The 20,723-nt window shown below is 43.6% G+C and overlaps 1 long non-coding RNA gene across 1 annotated transcript; it reads left to right on the top strand.

The window, feature by feature from the left end:
* Positions 1-18,804: 18,804 nt before the first annotated feature.
* Positions 18,805-19,412, top strand: LOC139406933 (uncharacterized). The gene is made up of 3 exons (XR_011634042.1): positions 18,805-19,003; positions 19,112-19,198; positions 19,342-19,412. It is a non-coding gene; the product is annotated as an uncharacterized lncRNA (long non-coding RNA).
* The last annotated feature ends 1,311 nt before the right edge of the window (positions 19,413-20,723 follow it).

The following is a 20,723-nucleotide window of genomic DNA, read 5'->3' as shown; positions in this document are numbered from 1 at the left end:
AAGACTGAAGGAGAAGACTCCCACAGGAACTCTATGCTAAACTGTTCTGCCAAATTCATTTCAAATTATACATCTTTCGATTTGTAAATAACGGAATACATCTGCAAATAATTGAAACTGACTATTCAAACTACACTGTACAGCTTTAGTGTGTCTGTGCATTATTTATTTTATTTAACCAGGAAGGGCTCATTGAGATTTAAAATCTCTTTTTCAAGAGCGTCCTGGCCAAGATAGGCAGCACCAAGTCATTACAAAAATTACAGACAAACAACATGAAAAACTACAAGTTATCTAGTAAAAACAATAGAATTCACAAGAGTATAACAAAATCAAAAACAGCAAATTAAAAACATTGACAGGTCAGGGAATCAGTCTCAAGATCATTCATCAGTGATTATAAAAATACCAATCGGGACAAGTTCTTCCAGTGTAAAAGTATTTTGTAAGGCGTTCCAAGACGATGGCATAGAGTACATAAAAGCCCTTTTACCAAATTCAGTTCGGACATTTGGAACAGTTAGCAGGATAAAGTCCAGTGAACGAAGAGAGTACCCACCACATTTCTGAACAATAAAAATGCCCAAATAAAAAGGTAGTAAACCCAAAATGGCTTTGTAAATAAAAGTATACCAGTGACTGAGCCTACGAGTGACTAGAGAAGGCCAGCCAACCCTGGTATACCCTGGTATAGTGCAGTGGTGCGTAAGCGTTTTGCAGTTTAAAATAAATATCAAAGTGCCATGGTAAAGGGTGTCAATTGATCTCAAACACTGAGTGGAAGCATTCATATATAAAATATCCCCATAGTCTAGTAAAGGCATAAATGTAGCTGATACTAGCCTCCTTCTGGATTCAACAGAAAAACAGGCCTTATTCCTAAAATAAAATCCCAATTTCAGCTTCAATTTTTTTGTACGTTTTTGAATATGCAACTTAAAAGAGAGGCATCATCAATTCAAATTCCAAGATATTTATGAGGTTACAACCTCAATCTCCTTGCCCTGACAGGTAGTAATAGGTGAAAGGTTCAGAGGTCTATTTCTTGCTTTAGAAAACACCATTCGTTTAGTTTTGTCAGTATTGAGGATAAGCTTCAATTAACACAAGGTATGTTGAACAGTATAAAAAGCAGTTTGCAAGTTCTGGAAAGATTTTGTAATGAAGTTGCGCATTTTTGTTTAAATCATTTATATAAATAGTGAATAAGAGAGGACCAAGTACAGAGTCTTGGGGCACACCATTAAAGACAGACAATTTAACAGACATAAGCCCATCAAATTGAGTGCACTGATTTCTATCAGACAGATAGTTAGCAAACCACGCAACTGCATGCTCTGAAAGACCTACACTCGACAATCTCTGCCTTAGTATAGCATGATCAACTGTATCAAAAGCCTTAGAGAGATCAATAAAAAGTGAGATAGACAGTGCTGTTTTTTGTCAAGGGCTTCAGTGATATCATTTACAACCTTCATGGCGGCTGTAATTGTGCTATGCTTCTTCCTGAAGTCCGATTGGTACATTGATAAAATAGCGTTAGTAAATAAAAATTATTTTAGCTGTTCACTCACAAGGGTTTCAAGTATTTTCAACAGGGGTGACAGCTTTGAGATTGGCCTATAATTATTTAAAATATTTGGATCTCCCCCTTTTAAAAGTGGTAGGACAAATGCTGATTTCCAGATCTTTGGAATTTCATTACATTCCATGGTTAGATTGAACAGATACTGTATGTAAGGGGTTCAGCTATGAAATCAGCTGCCAGATTTAAAAAGCAGGGATCCAAAAGATCAGGACCTGCAGGCTTTCTCTGATTTAAGGATTTCAGGGCATTATGTACCACCTGCACTGAGAATGGCAAAAAGCTAAAAGTTTGACCAGCTCTCACTGGTTCATCCACACAAGGTTGAACAGAGACAGAGGACACTGAATCAAACAGCCTACCAGATGATACAAAGTGCTCATTGAAACAATTCAGCATTTCAGTTTTGTCATATATAGCAACAGAGTCCTTCAAAACACATGACGGTAATTCATTAACATTACTGTTACCAGACATAGACTTAATGGCCTTCCAAAACTTTCTAGGGTCATTCAGGTTATCAGTGGTAACAGGCATAAAATATTCAGATTTGGACTTCCTGAGAAGAAAATAACACTTGTTTCATAACTGTCTAAAAATAAGCCAATCAGCATCAGAACATGATTTCCTTGCTTTAGCCCCGGCTAGATTACGGTTGTGAATAATACAAGACAGCTCAGAAGAAAACCATGGATTAACCCCGAACCTGCGGAATGGGGCATGTTTGTTTGCTATTTGGAAAAATACAGCATGAAATAATTTCCAGGCAGTTTTCACATCAGGGATAAACTCAACCTGCTCCAGTCAAAATAAAACAAAATCATGAAAGAAAGCCTGCTCATTAAAACACTTCAAATGTCTCTTACGAATAAATCGTGGGTTTGTTTTAGGAACCTTAGTATTTCTAACAGCAACAACAGCACAATGGTCACTTACATCATTACAAAAAACACCAACCACCGAATATTTATGTGTAACATTTGTCAATATCAAATCAATCAGGGTAGATTGATCTGGGCATTTAAGATTTGGACGAGTGGGTGAGTTAATCAACTGGGTAAGATTCATAGAATTACAAAACATTTTTATATCATCAGACACCGGCTTTAACCAACACTAGTTGAGATCACCAATCAAGATCATTTCACTGTAAAGAAGTTTAGACATAAGGTGTGTCAAAGAAGAAAATGCATCACCGAGAGCACAGGGGGGTCTATAACAGCCAATCACAGTTATAGAGAGTGTTACGGATACAGTTATCCTGTGTGTGTATCCTGTGTGTGTGTGTGTGTTTCTTTTCTCTCATTCTCCCCTCACAGGTGAAAATCATCACTCCCCAATCAGTCAACAATCAACCCATCAATCAGAAGACACACCTCCTCCTGTTTCCTACCCTATCACAGTTCCTTCCCCATGGTTTAAAAACCCCATCATTTGTTTGTTCAAGAGCTCAATCTCTTTGTAATGCCATGTTGGTAGATCTCTGTTCTTTATAGATTTCAGTAGCTCAATCTCTTTGTAAATGCCATGTATGTAGATCTCTCTCTTTGCGTCTTAACCTCTTCTTTTGTTTGAGCACCTTCAAATCACTTTGTCATCTCCTGTGAGTATTGTTGTGGTTATGGTGTTTGCTGGTGGGAAAAGGGGAAACCAAGACAAGTCGCCCATGGGCATACACTACCCGTAGGTAAACTTTGTTAAAACACACTAGTTAGAACTGGGCGGACCACCCACTGTATTTTGGTTAGTTAGTTAGTTAGCTGTTGTTGAAATAGGCTAGTCTAGCTTAGGGGTGTTTTTGCATATTTATTGTTTCTTTCCTTGGGTCCAGCTCAGCCCCTTTTCCTGCTCCCCCCCATTACCGTGTGTTTATAAATAAACCCTGAGTTTGACGGTATTATTTCGGTTGTCGTGGTTATTTCGTTCACACGTACTTTGTCACAATTATAATTTACATGAGTTATGTTACGGGTCTCACTACCATCCCCCCTAGACTGTCGGGCCAAAAGGGATTCGTAACATAAGTGGAGCCTCATCCGGGATCTGTCTTTACTGACACCCATGCCGCTCATGTAGATTGTTGAAGTGGTATAGTTCAGTGTTGAGCGTCATAGCTGAAGTAGCATTAGTGTTTGCTATTTTCGTTGGCTCTTGTGAAGTAGTGTAAGATGGCTACTTTTGATTTGAAGTCCTTTTTGGATAACCCTTCGTGGGAGGTTTTTGACAAATGTCGTAGAGTTGATTTAATGACCTTGGCTGACCATTATTCAGTATCGATTCCACAGAATGTAGTTAAGTCGGAGGTTAAAAAGCTGGTGTTAAATGTATTGTTGGAAGAGCAGGTGCTTGTGTTACCGCTGCCTGAGCATACTAACCCTGTAGGGCACATATGTCAGAGTCAAGGCCCGCGGGCCACATCCGGCCCGCAAGAAGGTTTTTTACGGCCCCTGGGATGATCTTGATTTATTATTAGAACCGGCCCGCAGCAAGCCGGCAGCCCGCAGATCTTTTACACGCACCAATACTACATTTCCCACAATGCAAAGGTGACGCACCGAGCAGTAGGCTGCTTCATTTCAATATTTATTGGCACAGCAGTCGTCAGCATCACAGTAAAATTAACTTTCAGATACCCATCAAAAATGGCAAAACGGAAGGTGGATACTGAGAACCGGGGGTTTCAAACAAGGTGGGAGTCGGAGTATATGTTCACGAAGGTAGCTGGAAAACCTGTGTGTCTTCTGTGTGGAGAAAGTGTGGCGGTACTGAAAGAGTATAATCTGAGACGACATTATGAAACGAAACACGCGGACAAAAACAAGAATATGGACATGGAACAAAGGCTACAAAGGAAGAGGAATTAAAACGAGGCCTCAAATCTCGACAGGCTCTGTTCAAAAAAGCCAAATCACAAGGCCAGGCTGCTGTCAAGGCCAGTTTTATTTTGGCAGAAGAGATCGCTAAATCAGCCCGGCCATTTACGGAGGGGGATTTCATCAAAAACTGCATGATTAAAGTTTGTGACGAAGTTTGCCCAGAAAAAAGGCAACTCTTTTTAAATGTGAGTCTGAGCAGAAACACCATTGCCGAGAGAGTAGACCAGTTGTCCATCAATCTAAAAGAGCAGCTTGTGAAAAAGGGAAAAGATTTTATTGCATATTCCTTGGCTGTGGATGAGAGCACCGACATTTCTGACATTGCCCAGTTGTCAATTTTCATCCGCGGAGTGGACTCCAACCTAAGCGTGACAGAGGAGTTTTTGGCTTTACGTCCTATGCATGGCACAACTACGGGGCATGATTTGTATGAAGAGGTGTCAAGATGTGTAAATGAGATGGAGCTGCCTTGGGAAAAACTCGTGGGTTTGACAACCGACGGAGCACCTGCGATGTGTGGACACAGGAGCGGACTGGTGGCGAAGATACGGGAAAAGATGCAAGAGGAAAACGCGACAGGTGAGCTGACAGCTTATCATTGTATCATACACCAGGAAGCGTTGTGCGGTAAAGCCTTGAAAATGGAGCATGTAATGAGCATCATCACGCGCACAGTTAACTTTATCAGAGCCAAAGGTTTGAATCACCGCCAGTTCAAGGCATTTCTGACGGAGTTAGAAACGGAGCATGGTGATTTGCCTTATCACACAGAGGTGCGATGGCTAAGCCAGGGAAAGGTGCTTCAAAGATGTTTCGAGCTTCGTGAGGAGATTTGTCTGTTCTTGGACAGCAAAGGGAAAGACACAACACAACTCCGAGACGAAATGTTTCTGTGTGAAATGGCTTTTCTGTGTGACATTACGAGTCATCTGAATGCAATAAACTTGCAGCTGCAGGGTCGGGATCGTGTCATCTCTGATATGTACAGTACAGTGAAGGCATTTAAAACCAAACTGACTCTGTGGGAGACGCAGATGCGGAAAGAAAATTTGAGCCACTTTCCCAGCTGCCAGACCATGAAAGAGAAGCTCTCTACCAGTGCGTTCCCGAGCACACAGTTGGCTGATAAAATAGGTATGCTTGCCGCTGACTTTCGACGCCGATTTGCTGACTTTGAAGCACAAAAAAGCAGGTTGGAACTGCTCGGTAACCCATTTGCTGTTGACGTGGAAAGCTCACCACCAAACCTCCAAATGGAGTTGATTGACCTCCAATGCAATGATGCACTGAGGGCAAAATATGCGGCAGTGGGTGCTGCGGAGTTCGCCCGTTTCCTCCCCGGCACAATGCCCCAGCTGCGCATCCAGGCTGCTCAAACGTTGTCTATGTTTGGCAGCACATACCTGTGTGAACAACTGTTTTCTTTGATGAACCTGAACAAAACATCACACAGAAGTCGACTTACTGCTGAACACCTCCACTCAATTCTGAGGATTTCTTCAGCTCAGAGCCTTACCCCGAACATTGATGAACTTGTGGAAAAGATGGGACACCACCAAGTATCACCCTCAACCTCAAACAAGTGAACATTACTGTGCAATCACATATTTAGAGTTTTTACTCAGTTCAAGTTTAAAAGTTAAAATTTAATATTTGTTTTCACTGCATGTTACTTCTCCTTAAACAAAGTGTTGTTTTTGATTAATAGATTTTTGCACTTTATTTTTTTGTATTTCAATCCAATTATATTTTAAAAATATTTCAGTTGAGTGGATGATAGAAAATTGCTATTATTGTTTTTTCTTTGAAGTAAATTTAGCCCACTTTTGCTAAAATAGAAAATATAGTCTACTGATGGTGCCTTGAATACCGGTTTCTTTCATTTAATGTTCATGTTATGGGGATATTTATATAAAGGAAATTTGTCTTTTGTGTCTGTTGAAAATTAAAGATTACTGACAGAGCCATAAGAAAATATTGCTTTATTTATCTGATCATATTGTAATATATTTGTTAGGTTTTCAGTAGGTTCAATTAGGTTCACTAGACTATATGCGTCATTTAAAAATTTTTCAATGAACATTCGAACAGTCCGGCCCTCGTCTTGTAGCTGATTTTTTTATTTGGCCCTCCGTCCATTTGACTTTGACACCCCTGCTGTAGGGGATGTTGCTGCTCCTGTAAGCCCATTAGTGTCTGATAATGAGGGCGAGGCTAAAACACCAGCCACATTGTCCCATTTTGATCCACTCTCCCCACTGTCAAACGGTGATGCCAGGAGGGATGTCCGTTTAGCACAGTTCCAACTAGAGGTGGAAGAGAGAGCCCAAATTAGGCGAGAGACTCTCCAGTTGGAGATGTGTAAAATTGAGGCAGAAAAAGAACAGCGGCCTTTAGATTTGGAGATGTGTAAAATTGAGGCAGAAAAAGAACGAGAACGAGAACAGAGGCAGATGACGTTTAAAATGCGCCAGATGGAACTGGAGGCAGAGACAGCGAGGCTAGCCTTCGTTCCTGCTGTCACTGTTAGTGAGTCGTCCTCACCAGCTGTGTCCTCAAACACGTTTGACATTAGTAGGCAGATTGCCTTAGTACCTTTGTTCAGAGAGTCGGAGGTTGACTCCTATTTTTGTGTATTTGAGCGTATAGCCGTAGCATTGAAGTGGCCTGAAGAGGTATGGTGCCTATTACTTCAGTGTAAATTAACTGGTAAAGCCCAAGAGGTTTTGTCAGCGCTACCTCTAGAGGACAGTTTGAATTATGAAGTGGTCAAAGCTACTGTTCTTCGTGCCTATGAGCTTGTGCCTGAGGCATACCGACAGAGATTTAGGTCTCATAGAAAGTCTTCTAGTAAGACTTATCTGGAATTTGCTAGAGACAAGGGAAATCTGTTTGATAAATGGCATGCTGCTAGTAAGGTAACTGATTTCAACTCTCTCCGGGAGTTAATCTTGTTGGAAGAATTTAAAAATTGCTTACCCGAACGCATTGTAGTTTACCTAAACGAACAGAAAGTATCCTCCCTGGCAGAAGCGTCTGTGTTGGCAGACGAGTTTGTGTTGACGCACAAGAGTGTGTTTTCGGCTCAAACTGAGAGTAGAACCACTGAGTTTCCTACCTTTAGCCCTAGTCGGCCAGCAGTAGTATATAAAGCACGCCAGAAGAATGAGCGTTCCTGTTTCTATTGTCATAAAGTGGGACATATGATTAATGATTGCTTCCTGCTTAAACGCAAACAAGGGATGCCTCTTCGTGCCAAGCCGCCAACAGGTGTTGGTCTAATTCGTACGGTTGTGAGGTCTGCAACAAAACAGGTGCCTCAGGGTAACTGTAGTTTGAAAGACCCAGTCCCCGACCGCAGTTATGAACCATTCATTTTCGAGGGGTTTGTGTCCCTAACGAATGACGAAGCGTCTCAGCGTCCGGTTAAAATCCTTAGAGATACTGGTGCGGCGCAGTCGTTTATATTGTCTGATGTGTTGCCCTTATCTGACGATACATACTGTGGTTCCAGTGTGTTAGTGCAGGGTATTGAAATGGGTTTTGTCCCAGTGCCGTTGCACTTTGTGAAAGTACACTCTGAGTTAATCAGTGGAATCTTCAGAGTGGGGGTACGTCCTAAGTTGCCAGTGAAAGGTGTGACCTTTATAATGGGTAACGATATTGCCGGAGGAAAGGTAGTACCCGTATTGGAAGTATTGGATAAAAGTGACCACTCTCTCTCGAATGAGTTGGCACAGAGTTATCCACATGTGTTCCCCGCTTGTGCTGTCACTCGTGCTCAGGCACTACAAGAGGGTGACGTGATAGATTTGTCGAACACTGTTCTGTTCAAAGAGGATGATCAAGAGGATGGATTGTGTGATACCTCTGAGAAGCTGATCACCTCTGACAAACAGCCCAGGAAAGAATCAAAGTACGTTGAACTTATTGCTGATGCAATACAATTACCAGTCACTCGTGAGCAGCTGATTGCTAACCAAAAGGTTGACAACAAACTTGCTAAATGTTTTACTAGTGTTGTCTCATTGGAAGAGGTGAAGAAGAAGAATGTGGCTTACTTCATTGATGGTAATCTCCTCATGCGTAAATGGAAATCCCATGTTGACGCGGGTGGAGATTGGAATGCTGTTTACCAAATAGTAATTCCTACAGCCTTTCGACAAAATGTGTTATCCCTTGCTCATGATCACCAGTGGTCTGGTCATTTAGGAATTACAAAGACGTATGATCGGATCCTTCGACATTTCTTTTGGCCGGGTTTAAAACAAGATGTGGCTCAGTTCTGTCGGACATGCCACACCTGTCAGATAACAGGAAAACCAAATCAGGTTATTCCTCCCGCTCCTCTGTGTCCTATACCTGTCATAGGTGAACCATTTGAGCATGTGGTGGTTGATTGTGTCGGACCGTTACCGAAGACAAAATCGGGTAACCAGTTTTTGTTAACGATAATGTGTATGGCTACAAGATACCCCGAGGCTATTCCTCTGAGAAGGATTACAGCTCCGATAGTGAGTAAAGCCTTAATAAAATTCTTCACGACATTCGGGTTACCGAAGGTGGTACAAAGCGATCAAGGTACCAATTTCCTATCCAAGCTCTTCAAGCAGGTGTTGAAATCCTTATCAATTACGCACCGTGTATCAAGCGCCTATCACCCAGAGTCTCAGGGTGCGCTTGAAAGATGGCATCAGACACTGAAGTCTATGCTACGTAAATATTGTTTGGAATCTGAGAAAGATTGGGATGAGGGAGTTCCTCTAGTTTTGTTTGCTGCTCGTGAAACTGTGCAGGAGTCCCTAGGTTTCAGCCCGGCTGAACTAGTGTTTGGTCACACAGTAAGAGGACCAATGAAAGTCCTTAAAGAACAGTTCTTGTCCCAAGAGTTGTGTACCAGAGATGAGAATGTGTTGGACTATGTTAGTCGCTTTCGTGAGCGCCTAAACCAAGCTTGTGCTCTTGCAAAGGAAGCTCTGTCTTCCTCACAGAGGAGCATGAAAAGACACTATGATAAAGAGGCTGTTTCTCGTCCACTACAGCCAGGTGACCAAGTACTGGTGTTATTACCTGTTCCAGGATCTTCACTGTCAGCTCGTTTCTCTGGTCCTTATTTAATTGAAAAGAAAATAAGTGAAACTGACTATGTGCTTCAAACTCCTGATAGAAAACGCCAATCTCGTGTGTGTCACATTAACATGTTGAAAGGATACCACACCCGACCCATCACACAGTTAGATAGTTCAAAAACAGAGGAAGGTACTGCTGTCTCCTCTGCTACTACTGCGATGATAGTGGACTGTCAAATTGATGATGTTGATGGCTTGGAGTTGCGCAATACTCAGCAGCAGTGTGTTAGATTGCCCAACTCAGAAATGCTGCTGTCTATCCAGTCAGGTCTGGTTCATTTAACGGATGGACAGGCTAATGATATTGTGAGGCTACTACACAGTTTTCCATGTCTCTTTAATGACGTTCCTACTCGCACAAATGTGTTGGAACATGACATTAATGTTGGAAATGCTACACCTATCAAGCAACACCCATATCGTATCAACGCTTCCAAGAGGAAGATAATGAGGGATGAGGTGAAATATTTGTTGGAGAATGACCTGGCTAAGCCAAGTTCAAGCCCTTGGAGTTCTCCTTGCATTCTGGTTCCTAAACCTGATGGTACGTCCAGGTTATGTACGGATTATCGAAAGGTAAATTCTGTCACAATGCCAGATTCGTTCCCGTTACCCAGACTGGACGACTGTATCGACACTATTGGTGCTGCTAAGTATGTAACTAAGTTGGACCTCTTAAAAGGTTACTGGCAGGTTCCGTTAACTTCACGTGCTTCAGAGATTTCTGCCTTTGTGACCCCAGACAACTTCCTACAGTACTCAGTCATGGCTTTTGGGATGCGAAATGCACCAGCCACTTTCCAACGACTGGTTAACTCCGTATTAGCTGGCGTTCCTAATTGTAGTGCATACCTTGATGACCTAGTGATTTATTCGTCTGAGTGGTCAGATCATGTTGACTTGCTAAGGGTAGTATGTGAACGGTTGGCAGCTGCTTCTCTAACCCTGAACTTGGCAAAGTGCGAGTTTGGGAAGGCTACTGTTACCTATCTCGGTAAAGAGGTTGGCCATGGACAGGTGCGCCCTGTTGATGCCAAGGTCTTGGCTATAACTGCATTCCCTGCACCTACCACTAGACGAGAGCTACGCCGCTTTTTAGGGATGGTTGGCTACTACCGTAGCTTCTGTAAAAAATTCTCTGCGGTAGTTGCTCCATTGACTGATTTGCTCAGTCCGGCAAGAGCATTTGTGTTGTCCCCTGATTGTAAGAGAGCTTTTGAATCAGCGAAAGCACTCTTATGTAGTACCCCTGTACTTGCTGCTCCGGATTTTGAACAACCGTTCAAGCTTGAGGTAGATGCTAGTGCCAGAGGTGCTGGTGCTGTTCTACTGCAGCAGGACAAGAGTGGAGTAGATCATCCTGTTTGTTATTTTTCTCGTAAATTTAATAAATGTCAAACAAACTATGCGACAATAGAACAAGAAGCTCTTGCTTTGTTGTTGGCTCTGCAATACTTTGAAGTATACATTGGTTCCAGTGCCCTACCAGTGATTGTGTATACTGACCATAACCCCTTAGTTTTTCTCCACCGAATGTACAACCAGAACCAGCGCCTTATGCGTTGGGCGTTGATTGTACAAAATTATAATTTGGAGATCCGCCACAAAAAGGGTTCAGATAATGTGTTGGCAGATGCTTTGTCTCGTGTGTGAAGATGATTTCTGTATGTTTTGCAAGGTTGTTGCTTTGTTGTGAGTGTTCATTTAAATACTGTAGTCGCAACCCCTGGGGTTGCTCTTTTAAGGGTGGGAGTGTTACGGATACAGTTATCCTGTGTGTATCCTGTGTGTGTGTGTGTGTTTCTTTTCTCTCATTCTCCCCTCACAGGTGAAAATCATCACTCCCCAATCAGTCAACAATCAACCCATCAATCAGAAGACACACCTCCTCCTGTTTCCTACCCTATCACAGTTCCTTCCCCATGGTTTAAAAACCCCATCATTTGTTTGTTCAAGAGCTCAATCTCTTTGTAATGCCATGTTGGTAGATCTCTGTTCTTTATAGATTTCAGTAGCTCAATCTCTTTGTAAATGCCATGTATGTAGATCTCTCTCTTTGCGTCTTAACCTCTTCTTTTGTTTGAGCACCTTCAAATCACTTTGTCATCTCCTGTGAGTATTGTTGTGGTTATGGTGTTTGCTGGTGGGAAAAGGGGAAACCAAGACAAGTCGCCCATGGGCATACACTACCCGTAGGTAAACTTTGTTAAAACACACTAGTTAGAACTGGGCGGACCACCCACTGTATTTTGGTTAGTTAGTTAGTTAGCTGTTGTTGAAATAGGCTAGTCTAGCTTAGGGGTGTTTTTGCATATTTATTGTTTCTTTCCTTGGGTCCAGCTCAGCCCCTTTTCCTGCTCCCCCCCATTACCGTGTGTTTATAAATAAACCCTGAGTTTGACGGTATTATTTCGGTTGTCGTGGTTATTTCGTTCACACGTACTTTGTCACAATTATAATTTACATGAGTTATGTTACGGGTCTCACTACCATCCCCCCTAGACTGTCGGGCCAAAAGGGATTCGTAACAGAGAGACCCTTTGAAACCTCAATATTCAAAGCAAGAAATTCCAACTGTTTACATATAGTTTCAGACTTTGCCACACTTACAGGGAATTTAGTTTTTACATATATAGCCACACCCCCACATTTCTTAACCCGATCAGTGCGATAAACATTGTAACCACAAAAACAGACTTGCTGAGCCAGGTTTCAGAAAACACAATTACATCGGCATCAGTTGATTTAGCCCAAATCCTAACCCCATCAATTTTTGACAACAGACTGGGTACATTTAAATGAAAGATACCAAAACCAGATATTGATTTAAAATCAGAGGGGGTTTGGAGACATTGCATATCAGGGCCAGGGTTAGGTTGCACGTTACCTGATATCAACAAAAGAAGAATAACTAGGCACCTCGGTTTAATAACCTCGTAAGGCTTCTCTTTTTTAAGAGACCGACCGCAAGCGAATTCTACAAGTGAGTTTCCAGACAATACAAAACAGTCATTTAAAACCATTAGACCTTGGTAGTGACACAAATTCGTACTGTTCACATCATGCCACAAATACATCGGCACTTGGACGAGTGGACCGAGTGAAAAAGAGGGAGTTCCTGCAGACAAAATGTCTAATGGACGGGAGAGGACATTGTCAGATGTACTCACCCAGCGGCAATGTTCGTTTTCTCCAGAGTTCAGTAAAGTCAGTGCACAAAGCAATACCACGAAAATTGTAATTTTCTCTGACAAATGTTTGAAAAATAGAGGCCAACGAAGGTCAGGGGAGAGAAGGACAGCTGTATGTATGAGTCTGAATGTGAGTATTTGCGCGTGAGTAGATTGGGTGTTGAGGTTGTAGGTAGAACTGTTAGCAATTCCGTTCTCAAATGTCTGTTTAATGTGAGAAACAAAATGAAAAACACCTGTTAGACCATTACAATGCGGACTGTCATGCATTTTTACTATTACCAACAAGACAAATGTTACGGAGTCTAGTGATAGGTAATCGACTAGCCGGACTGTTCCCCGGACTCCAGTTGTAGGGATTTGTACATTGCACAAACAAGGCTATTGAACCTGACATTGGTGTCGGTCTTTATTCCTTTATCCAACATATCATACAGAAACATGGTATCAGAAGTGGCTCGGAAAACACACGATTGTTATTTTTGTAGCTAAGTACAGTATAGGCGCAGTTACGTTCCATATGCGAACACACGCCGTTTCCTACTCACAACACTGATCAACTCGTTGTTAGCTAGCTAGCATCACTACCTACGTCGATGACTGAAGGCAAAGAAATCTCATATTCCATTGCTATGGCAGCGAACATTCCGCCACCAAATCCCATGGTTCTCACAGGGGACTGGAATACTAAGTGGGACAACTTCAGGGATGAATTCGAGGACTATGCGCTGGCGACCGGTCTACATGAGAAACCCAACGAGGTACAAGCTGCAACTCTGAGGAGTTTAATGGGCAGCGAATGCAGGCATATCTACCGGCACAATCTCACCCTCACAGCACGACAACAGTGTGATGCAAAGGCTATATTGGATGCATTGGATAATTACTTCAAACCCGCCAGAAACGTAATTTACGAGCGGTTCGTTTTCGGAAGCTGCAAACAGGAAGAGGGTGAGTCAGTACACAACTTTGTAACCCGTTTGAGAGAGAAATCCGCCACTTGTGAATACGGGGGATTGAAAGATGAATTGATTCGTGGCAAAATAGTGCTGGGAATTGCAAATAGGATACACGCCGGCGTCTACTGAGAGAGAGAGACTTAACATTAGTAACTGCCATCGAAATGTGCCGCACTACTGAAGTCACTGACATGGAAATCGAAACCCCACGCTCCGACGTTGATACTGTTCACGCTGTTGCTAGGCAGACATTCAGACTAAACCAATAGAGGCAGAGCAATTCACCACGAACGGTGAACACAGAGAGCCCCGTAGCATGTAAATACTGTGGGAATACACACACACGTGGCAAAGAGCACTGCCCTGCCTACGGAAAACCATGCAGAGCTTGTGGAACTAATAATAATTTTGCAAAAGTGTGTCTCAAAAGCAAAAGAAGGGTGAGTGAGGGCAAGATTCACTGTGTTGATGATGTCACTCAATGTTCAGAGCTGAACAGAGAAAGTGACATTTACATGCATGAATCCATTGGGGCTGTACACTCAAGAGGGAAGAAATGGTTTGTGACACTACGTTTACACAACAAGCAACAACAATGTCAACTGGATTCTGGTGCTACATGCAACGTAATGAGCTACAAAGACAAAATCAATCTGGCATCTGACACACATCTATTGCCCAGCGATACTAGATTAAAGCTGTACTCAGGAGAGCTAATGAGCTCTATGGGCACTTTTGAGACCGAATGTGTTATTCGGGGACGCAAACACAAGCTGGAGTTTGAGATTGTAAAAACCAGTCAACATCCTCTCCTCTCAGGCTCTACATGCGAACGCCTGGGACTGATGCAGTTCACTGTACCAAATGACCTGCACATTGTGGATCATGTCCAGCATGGACCCCTGTCCAAAGAACAACTACTCAGCAGATATGATGATGTATTCAACATCCCAGGCACAGATTCAACGGGCGAGGTACACTTTGAAGTGGATGAGAGCATCACTCCAGTCCAGTGTGCTCCTCGCAATGTGCCCATTGCAATGAAAGTGGCTGTGAAGGCCCAGCTGGACAAGTATGAGGCCGATGGCCACATGACATCTGTGTCTGAACCAACTGACTGGATCAGCAATATGGTCATAGTGAAAAAACCAGAGAAGCTGAGGGTCTGCATCGACCCAAAGCATCTGAACCAAGCACTGAAACGATCCCACTACATCATGCCGACACTAAAGGATGTCCTCTATAAGCTTCCCAAGGCCAGGATTTTCATCTTGGTGGATGCCTGAGATGCATTCCTTCAATGCAAGCTGGATGAAGAAAGCAGCCTCATGACTACTTTCTGGACCCCCTGGGGTCAGAAACGCTGGCTCAAGCTCCTGTTTGGTGTCTCAGTGGCGCCTGAGATATACCAACGTAAGCAGCACGAGTTACTGGCTGGGCTCAAGGGCATTGAACCCATCACCGATGATGTCCAGATCGTAGGCTGTGGTGACACAGACGAAGAAGCAAAACGCGACCACGATGTGAAGCTCCTGGTACTGATGGAGCGCTGCCGATCAGTTAAGCTTCGCCTTGACCTGAAGAAGCTGCAGTTCAAGGTGAAAGACGTCCACTTCCATGGCCACATTCTCTCGGCAAAAGGCCTGAAGCCGGACCCAGACAAGGTCAGAGCGATCCTCGACATGCCAAACCCGTCTGATGCAAAAGGAGTACAGCGTCTCATCGGCTTTGCAAACTATCTTGCAAAGTTCATGCCACACCTATCAGCAGTCTGTGAGCCTCTGCGCCGGTTGCTGGACAAAGACACACCATGGCACTGGCTACCCAAGCACGAGGCCGCAGTGCAGGAGATGAAATCTCTGGCTTCATCCATGCCAGTGTTGCGCTACTACGACGTCATGAAGCCTGTCACAATCCAGAGCGACTCCAGCCAAAGGGGACTTGGATGCTGCCTTATGCAGGAAGGCCAGCCCGTTGCGTTTGCCTCGAGAGCGCTCACCCCCACCGAACAAAACTATGCACAAATTGAGAAAGAGTGCCTCAGCATCAATCTTCTCCTGCCAGCGATTCCATCACTACTTATATGGGCGAGACCTGGTCACCACTGAAACTGACCACAAACCACTCATTGCCATATTCAGTAAACCTCTCCTCAACGCGCCCAAGAGGCTTCAAAGCATGCTCCTGACTCTGAAAAACTACAGCCTGAAGGTCAATTACAAGCCAGGATCAGAGATTTACATCAGCGACACACTGAGCAGGGCAACAACACAATGTACAGGCAGAGGCACTGTCTATCAGCGGCAGGCCATCTGTTCGCTACAGAGGAACAACAAGATGTTCAACAGATCAATCAGGCAGACTACTTAAACGTCACAGATCACCGCCAAGCCCAGATAAGGCAACACACTGACAAGGACGAACACCTACAGTCACTGAAGTCCATGGCTCTCGCAGGTTGGCCATACCTGAAAGAGGAGACACCTTTCACAGTGAGAGAATACTGGACCTTTCGAGGAGAGATCAGAGTGCAAAATGGCGTCTTGTTCAGAGGTCAGAAGGTCATTATTCCCAAATCACTACATCCAGAGATGCTTACCCGCATACACTCCAGTCACGTTGGAGGTGACGCATGCTGCCGCCAGGCTCGTGAAACATCATAATGGCCAAACATGCAAGCAGAAATTAAAGACTTTGTCAGCAACTGTACCACATGCAACAAGTACGCTCATGAACAGCAAAAGGAAACCATGATGTCACACGAACTGCCCACAAGGGCCTGGCAAATCGTCAGCATGGACTTATTCAGCCACAGACAAAAGGACTATCTTCTCATCGTTGATCACTACTCTGACTTTTGGGAAATGTAACTGCTCCCTGACTTGTCTGCAGAGACGGTCATAAAGCGCTGCAAGGCGCAGTTTGCAAGGCAAGGTCAGCCTGACAAGGTAATCACGGACAATGGCCCACAATTCACTGCACAGTTCAAGCGTTTCGCCTCAGAATGGGAGTTTGACCACGTGACCTCCTCTCCAAGACACTCAAAAGCAAATGGCAAGGCAGAATCAGCTGTCAAGATGGCAAAAAACCTGTTAAACAGGGCCTTGCGCGACAGCAACGACCCATGGAAAGCGATCTTACAGTGGAGGAACACACCCACCGAAAACATGGACAGCAGCCAAGCACAACGCCTTCTGTCCAGACGTCTGAAGACTACCATCCCCGTAGCTAACAAGCTACTTGAGCCCTGCGTCATGGTTGGCGTCACGGACAAACTGCGTCACAGAAAGCAGCTCGCTAAGTGCTTCTACGACCGGACTGCTCGAGACCTACCAGAGCTGGAGGTGGGTGAAACATAAGGATGAAACCGCTGCCGGGAGACCACACAGGACTTTGGAGGCTGGGCACATGCCTGCAGAGAGTTGCACCACGTTCTTACCTGGTGGATGTTGGTGGCTCCCTCTATCGTCGCAATCGGGTGGATCTGCGCGTAGCAGAGCAGACAAACCAGAACACGCCATACACTCACCTAGATGATCTGGATCACAGTCCAGGCCTAAGGGTAAGGGGCGCAGAATTGAGACATGGGCCAACTGAAGGTGAGGCTTCTACCCCACCTAGCTCTCCAGCTCGTGCCCCTAATCCTACCCCTGTCAGAGCCAATACTTACTCACGAGTGGGTCGGCTGTGCAAGCCACCGGACAGGCTTACTCTGTAAGCAAGGGACTGTTAACTTGCCCTCGGTTAATTAAAATATTTTTTTTCTTCTTAAATAATTAAATTAAATTAAAAAATGAAGATGACAACTTAAGTAAAAAGAAAATGTAATGATTTTTCTATTGTTATGACCTGACTGTTAAGAACTTAATGTTATGCTTTTATGTTTGCACTTTCTATTGAAAAGGATGATGTTACGGAGTCTAGTTGATAGGTAATCGACTAGCCGGACTGTTCCCCGGACTCCAGTTGTAGGGATTTGTACAATGCACAAACAAGGCTATTGAACCTGACATTGGTGTCTGTCTTTATTCATTTATCCAACATATCATACTGAAACAACAACGAAGTGATACGTGCCATGGAGACTTATAACGGATACTTTCCAAACACCAAAAGTTCCCACGCTGGGCGATACTGTTTACTACACTCTTATGCATACAATCCAAGTCATACGTTCATTGTCATTCATACTCTTATTTTTAACCGAATATCTTTGCAAAGGTGTTCCTTGTGTCAATTCAGAGTTTGGAAATATTGGAATAATGTGCTTATGAGGACCCCGACACTCAAGGCGCACAACAGGATAACACAACAACCACATTTTCAATTGACAATCATTGCTTTAAATGGATGTGGTCGATAGATATGTATAGGCATATATAAACAATGTATTTAACTTGTAAACCAAGGTTGGATTAGTTGGTCTAAACCACATGCACCTGGATAATCGCGTCATGAATCGGGACGGGCTCCTACGTCCTCATATACACATTATGACATAATAAAGAGCTTAACTCAATTATACAGGTTCTACACATTCCATTTCTCCATGGCAATAGAATGTAAACATTCTATTTTGCGCCAAACATCGCCAACAACTCAATTCTAAGTGCAGCATATTGGACGACTCCACAGTCATTGATCATTCGCGACTTTAAGTCATTCCTGTTATCTCTAGAGCATCCCGTATATCTATAGCGCTGCATTTCTTCCCCATCTTACCATGGATAGGGTTTGGTGCATTCCGGAGTTCACTTGTGGTCCCACAAAGGTAATCTTAAGAGAAATTAATTTTAGTATACTGTAAATGCCTGTGCATAATGTGCATAACAAAGCATCATGATGCACAGGCATCATTCATTATCTTCAAAGGAATTTTGTAGAAGCAGCCTTTATTTTCAGACTCTGCAGTCCTGATGGGGGGAAACATATTACAATAAACAGGTAAGATTCATCCCACAAAAACATAAACAACAGAAAGAGAGTTGCATTTCAAGACAGTTTAGAGAATGTGGTTATAAGAGATCTTAATATCACTTGCAAATTGTGAGGCATGAGCAGTTGTGAAATGTTGCGAGAGGCCCTTCTGAAAGCACATGATATGGTATTTCGTAGCACGGTCTCACACCTTATATGAGCTCTGTTTGTGCCTTTGTGGCGGACGAGGTGCAGAGCTGCTTCCAGCCCCCTGCAGCCACCATAGCAGTCCCCCCTGTCCTAGCGGTGGCCGTTTCCACCACACTACCAGCTGACATCCAAGCAGGTGAGTAGCAATGATAGAGAGCACTCTGACAGACGCCTGTTCTGATGACATCTTGGTGCCTTGTAGTAGTAGAGCTCATCAGGATTGTTGTTGTCACCCATAACACAGACCCGGCTTCTTCCCACCTAGAGGTTGGGAACTAATATTGGTCTAATGGACTTCCTGTCATACGAAGACTGACCTCTGTGTTCCTGGGTGAGAGAACTCAAGTATGCCATCTAGTGTTCAAACATGGTTTTACAACATTGATTTAAAAAAAGGCTGTAACCATTATCCCACTGAGCACTTCAGGAAACAAATCTAACCAAAACTAACATTATATTTCTCTCTTAACATAGTTAGACATCACCCCTAACACAGAGGCAGATCCGGCTTCTTTCCACCTGAATGTTGTGGACATCACCTGTAACAGAGGCAGACCCGGGTTCTTCCCACCTGAATGTTGTGGACATCACCTGTAACACAGAGGCAGACCCTGCTTCTTCCCACCTGAATGTTGTGGACATCACCTGTAACACAGAGGCAGACCCGGCTTCTTCCCACCTGAATGTTGTGGACATCGCCTCTAATACAGAGGCAGACCCGGCTTCTTCCCACCTGAATGTTGTGGACATCACCCCTAATAGAGGCAGAGCCCATCTCTTCCCTCTTGGAGGTTGTGGACGTCACACCTGAAGAAAGGACTCTCACGATGGCCGTCTCCGCCACTCTGCCAGCTGACATCCATGCAGGTGAGTAACACTTAGAGAGCACTCCGGCAGGTGCCGTTTGTAATGACATCTTAGTAGAACCTTTCAACTGGCCAGTGTTTAGAAGCTACGGTTTGCATTTGTTTTCATTCTGTTCCTCTTTTTTCCCTTTCCAGAGGATGTTGCTGTGGTCATCCCGGATGTCACCCCACACGTCACCAACACTGGATGTTCCATGCAGAGCTAGGAAAGGGGCAGTCCGGCGATTATTTTGCAGGCTTTGGAGGGCAGTGTGCTGCTGCGCCTGCCACAAGGAAGAGGAGGAACAATATGAATTATTCATCAGACCTTCAGAAATGGGATTGAACCATAGACCATTAAATTATTAAATTATAATTGGACTCAATTCTGCTTTTCTTCTGTTTACTACTGTCTATAAACTTTCACTTTGCAAGTGTGGAGTAGGTTGTGTAAATAAGTGGAAAACATCCCAATTTAATGCTTTTAATAATTAACTTGTACATTTAAAAACAAAGGTATTATTTGACAACAAAAAAACAGAGGGCACTCAACCAACGTTGAGTTGAGGTGCAACTAAAAATTTGAATCATCATAGAAAAGGAAAAAGCCCAATTCTTGCTCACTATAAAAAATGCATTGTTTTATTCAAGCAAGCTTAAAAGATTAACGTTTCGGCCTAGTCTATGATGATATGCAAGTTGTGTTTGCCCAGTAAAAGGGTGACCCAGACTCACCCTGGTTCTTGAGGGTTGAAGACAGTGAAAAATGATCATTAAGTATCGCAACACTGCTGCTCATTCATATTCAAACGCACCTCAGAGTACGGACACAAACATGGATGCCCCCCACACACAATGAACTCAGAATCATACATTCGACAGACACCTCTTCCCCCACATGTATTGATCCCCCACCTCAAACATGTTGAGTCAATTCCAGATGCTGGAATGGTGCTGTAATGCAGGTGCAGTAGGGCCAAGTATGTAATGATGTGATATCATGTGTACCCC

This window comes from Oncorhynchus clarkii, chromosome 4, assembly GCF_045791955.1.
Source record: "Oncorhynchus clarkii lewisi isolate Uvic-CL-2024 chromosome 4, UVic_Ocla_1.0, whole genome shotgun sequence".
NCBI classification, from domain to species: domain Eukaryota; kingdom Metazoa; phylum Chordata; class Actinopteri; order Salmoniformes; family Salmonidae; genus Oncorhynchus; species Oncorhynchus clarkii.
Note: the sequence above shows the minus strand (reverse complement) of the source record. Positions and strands in the feature narration are given on the sequence as shown.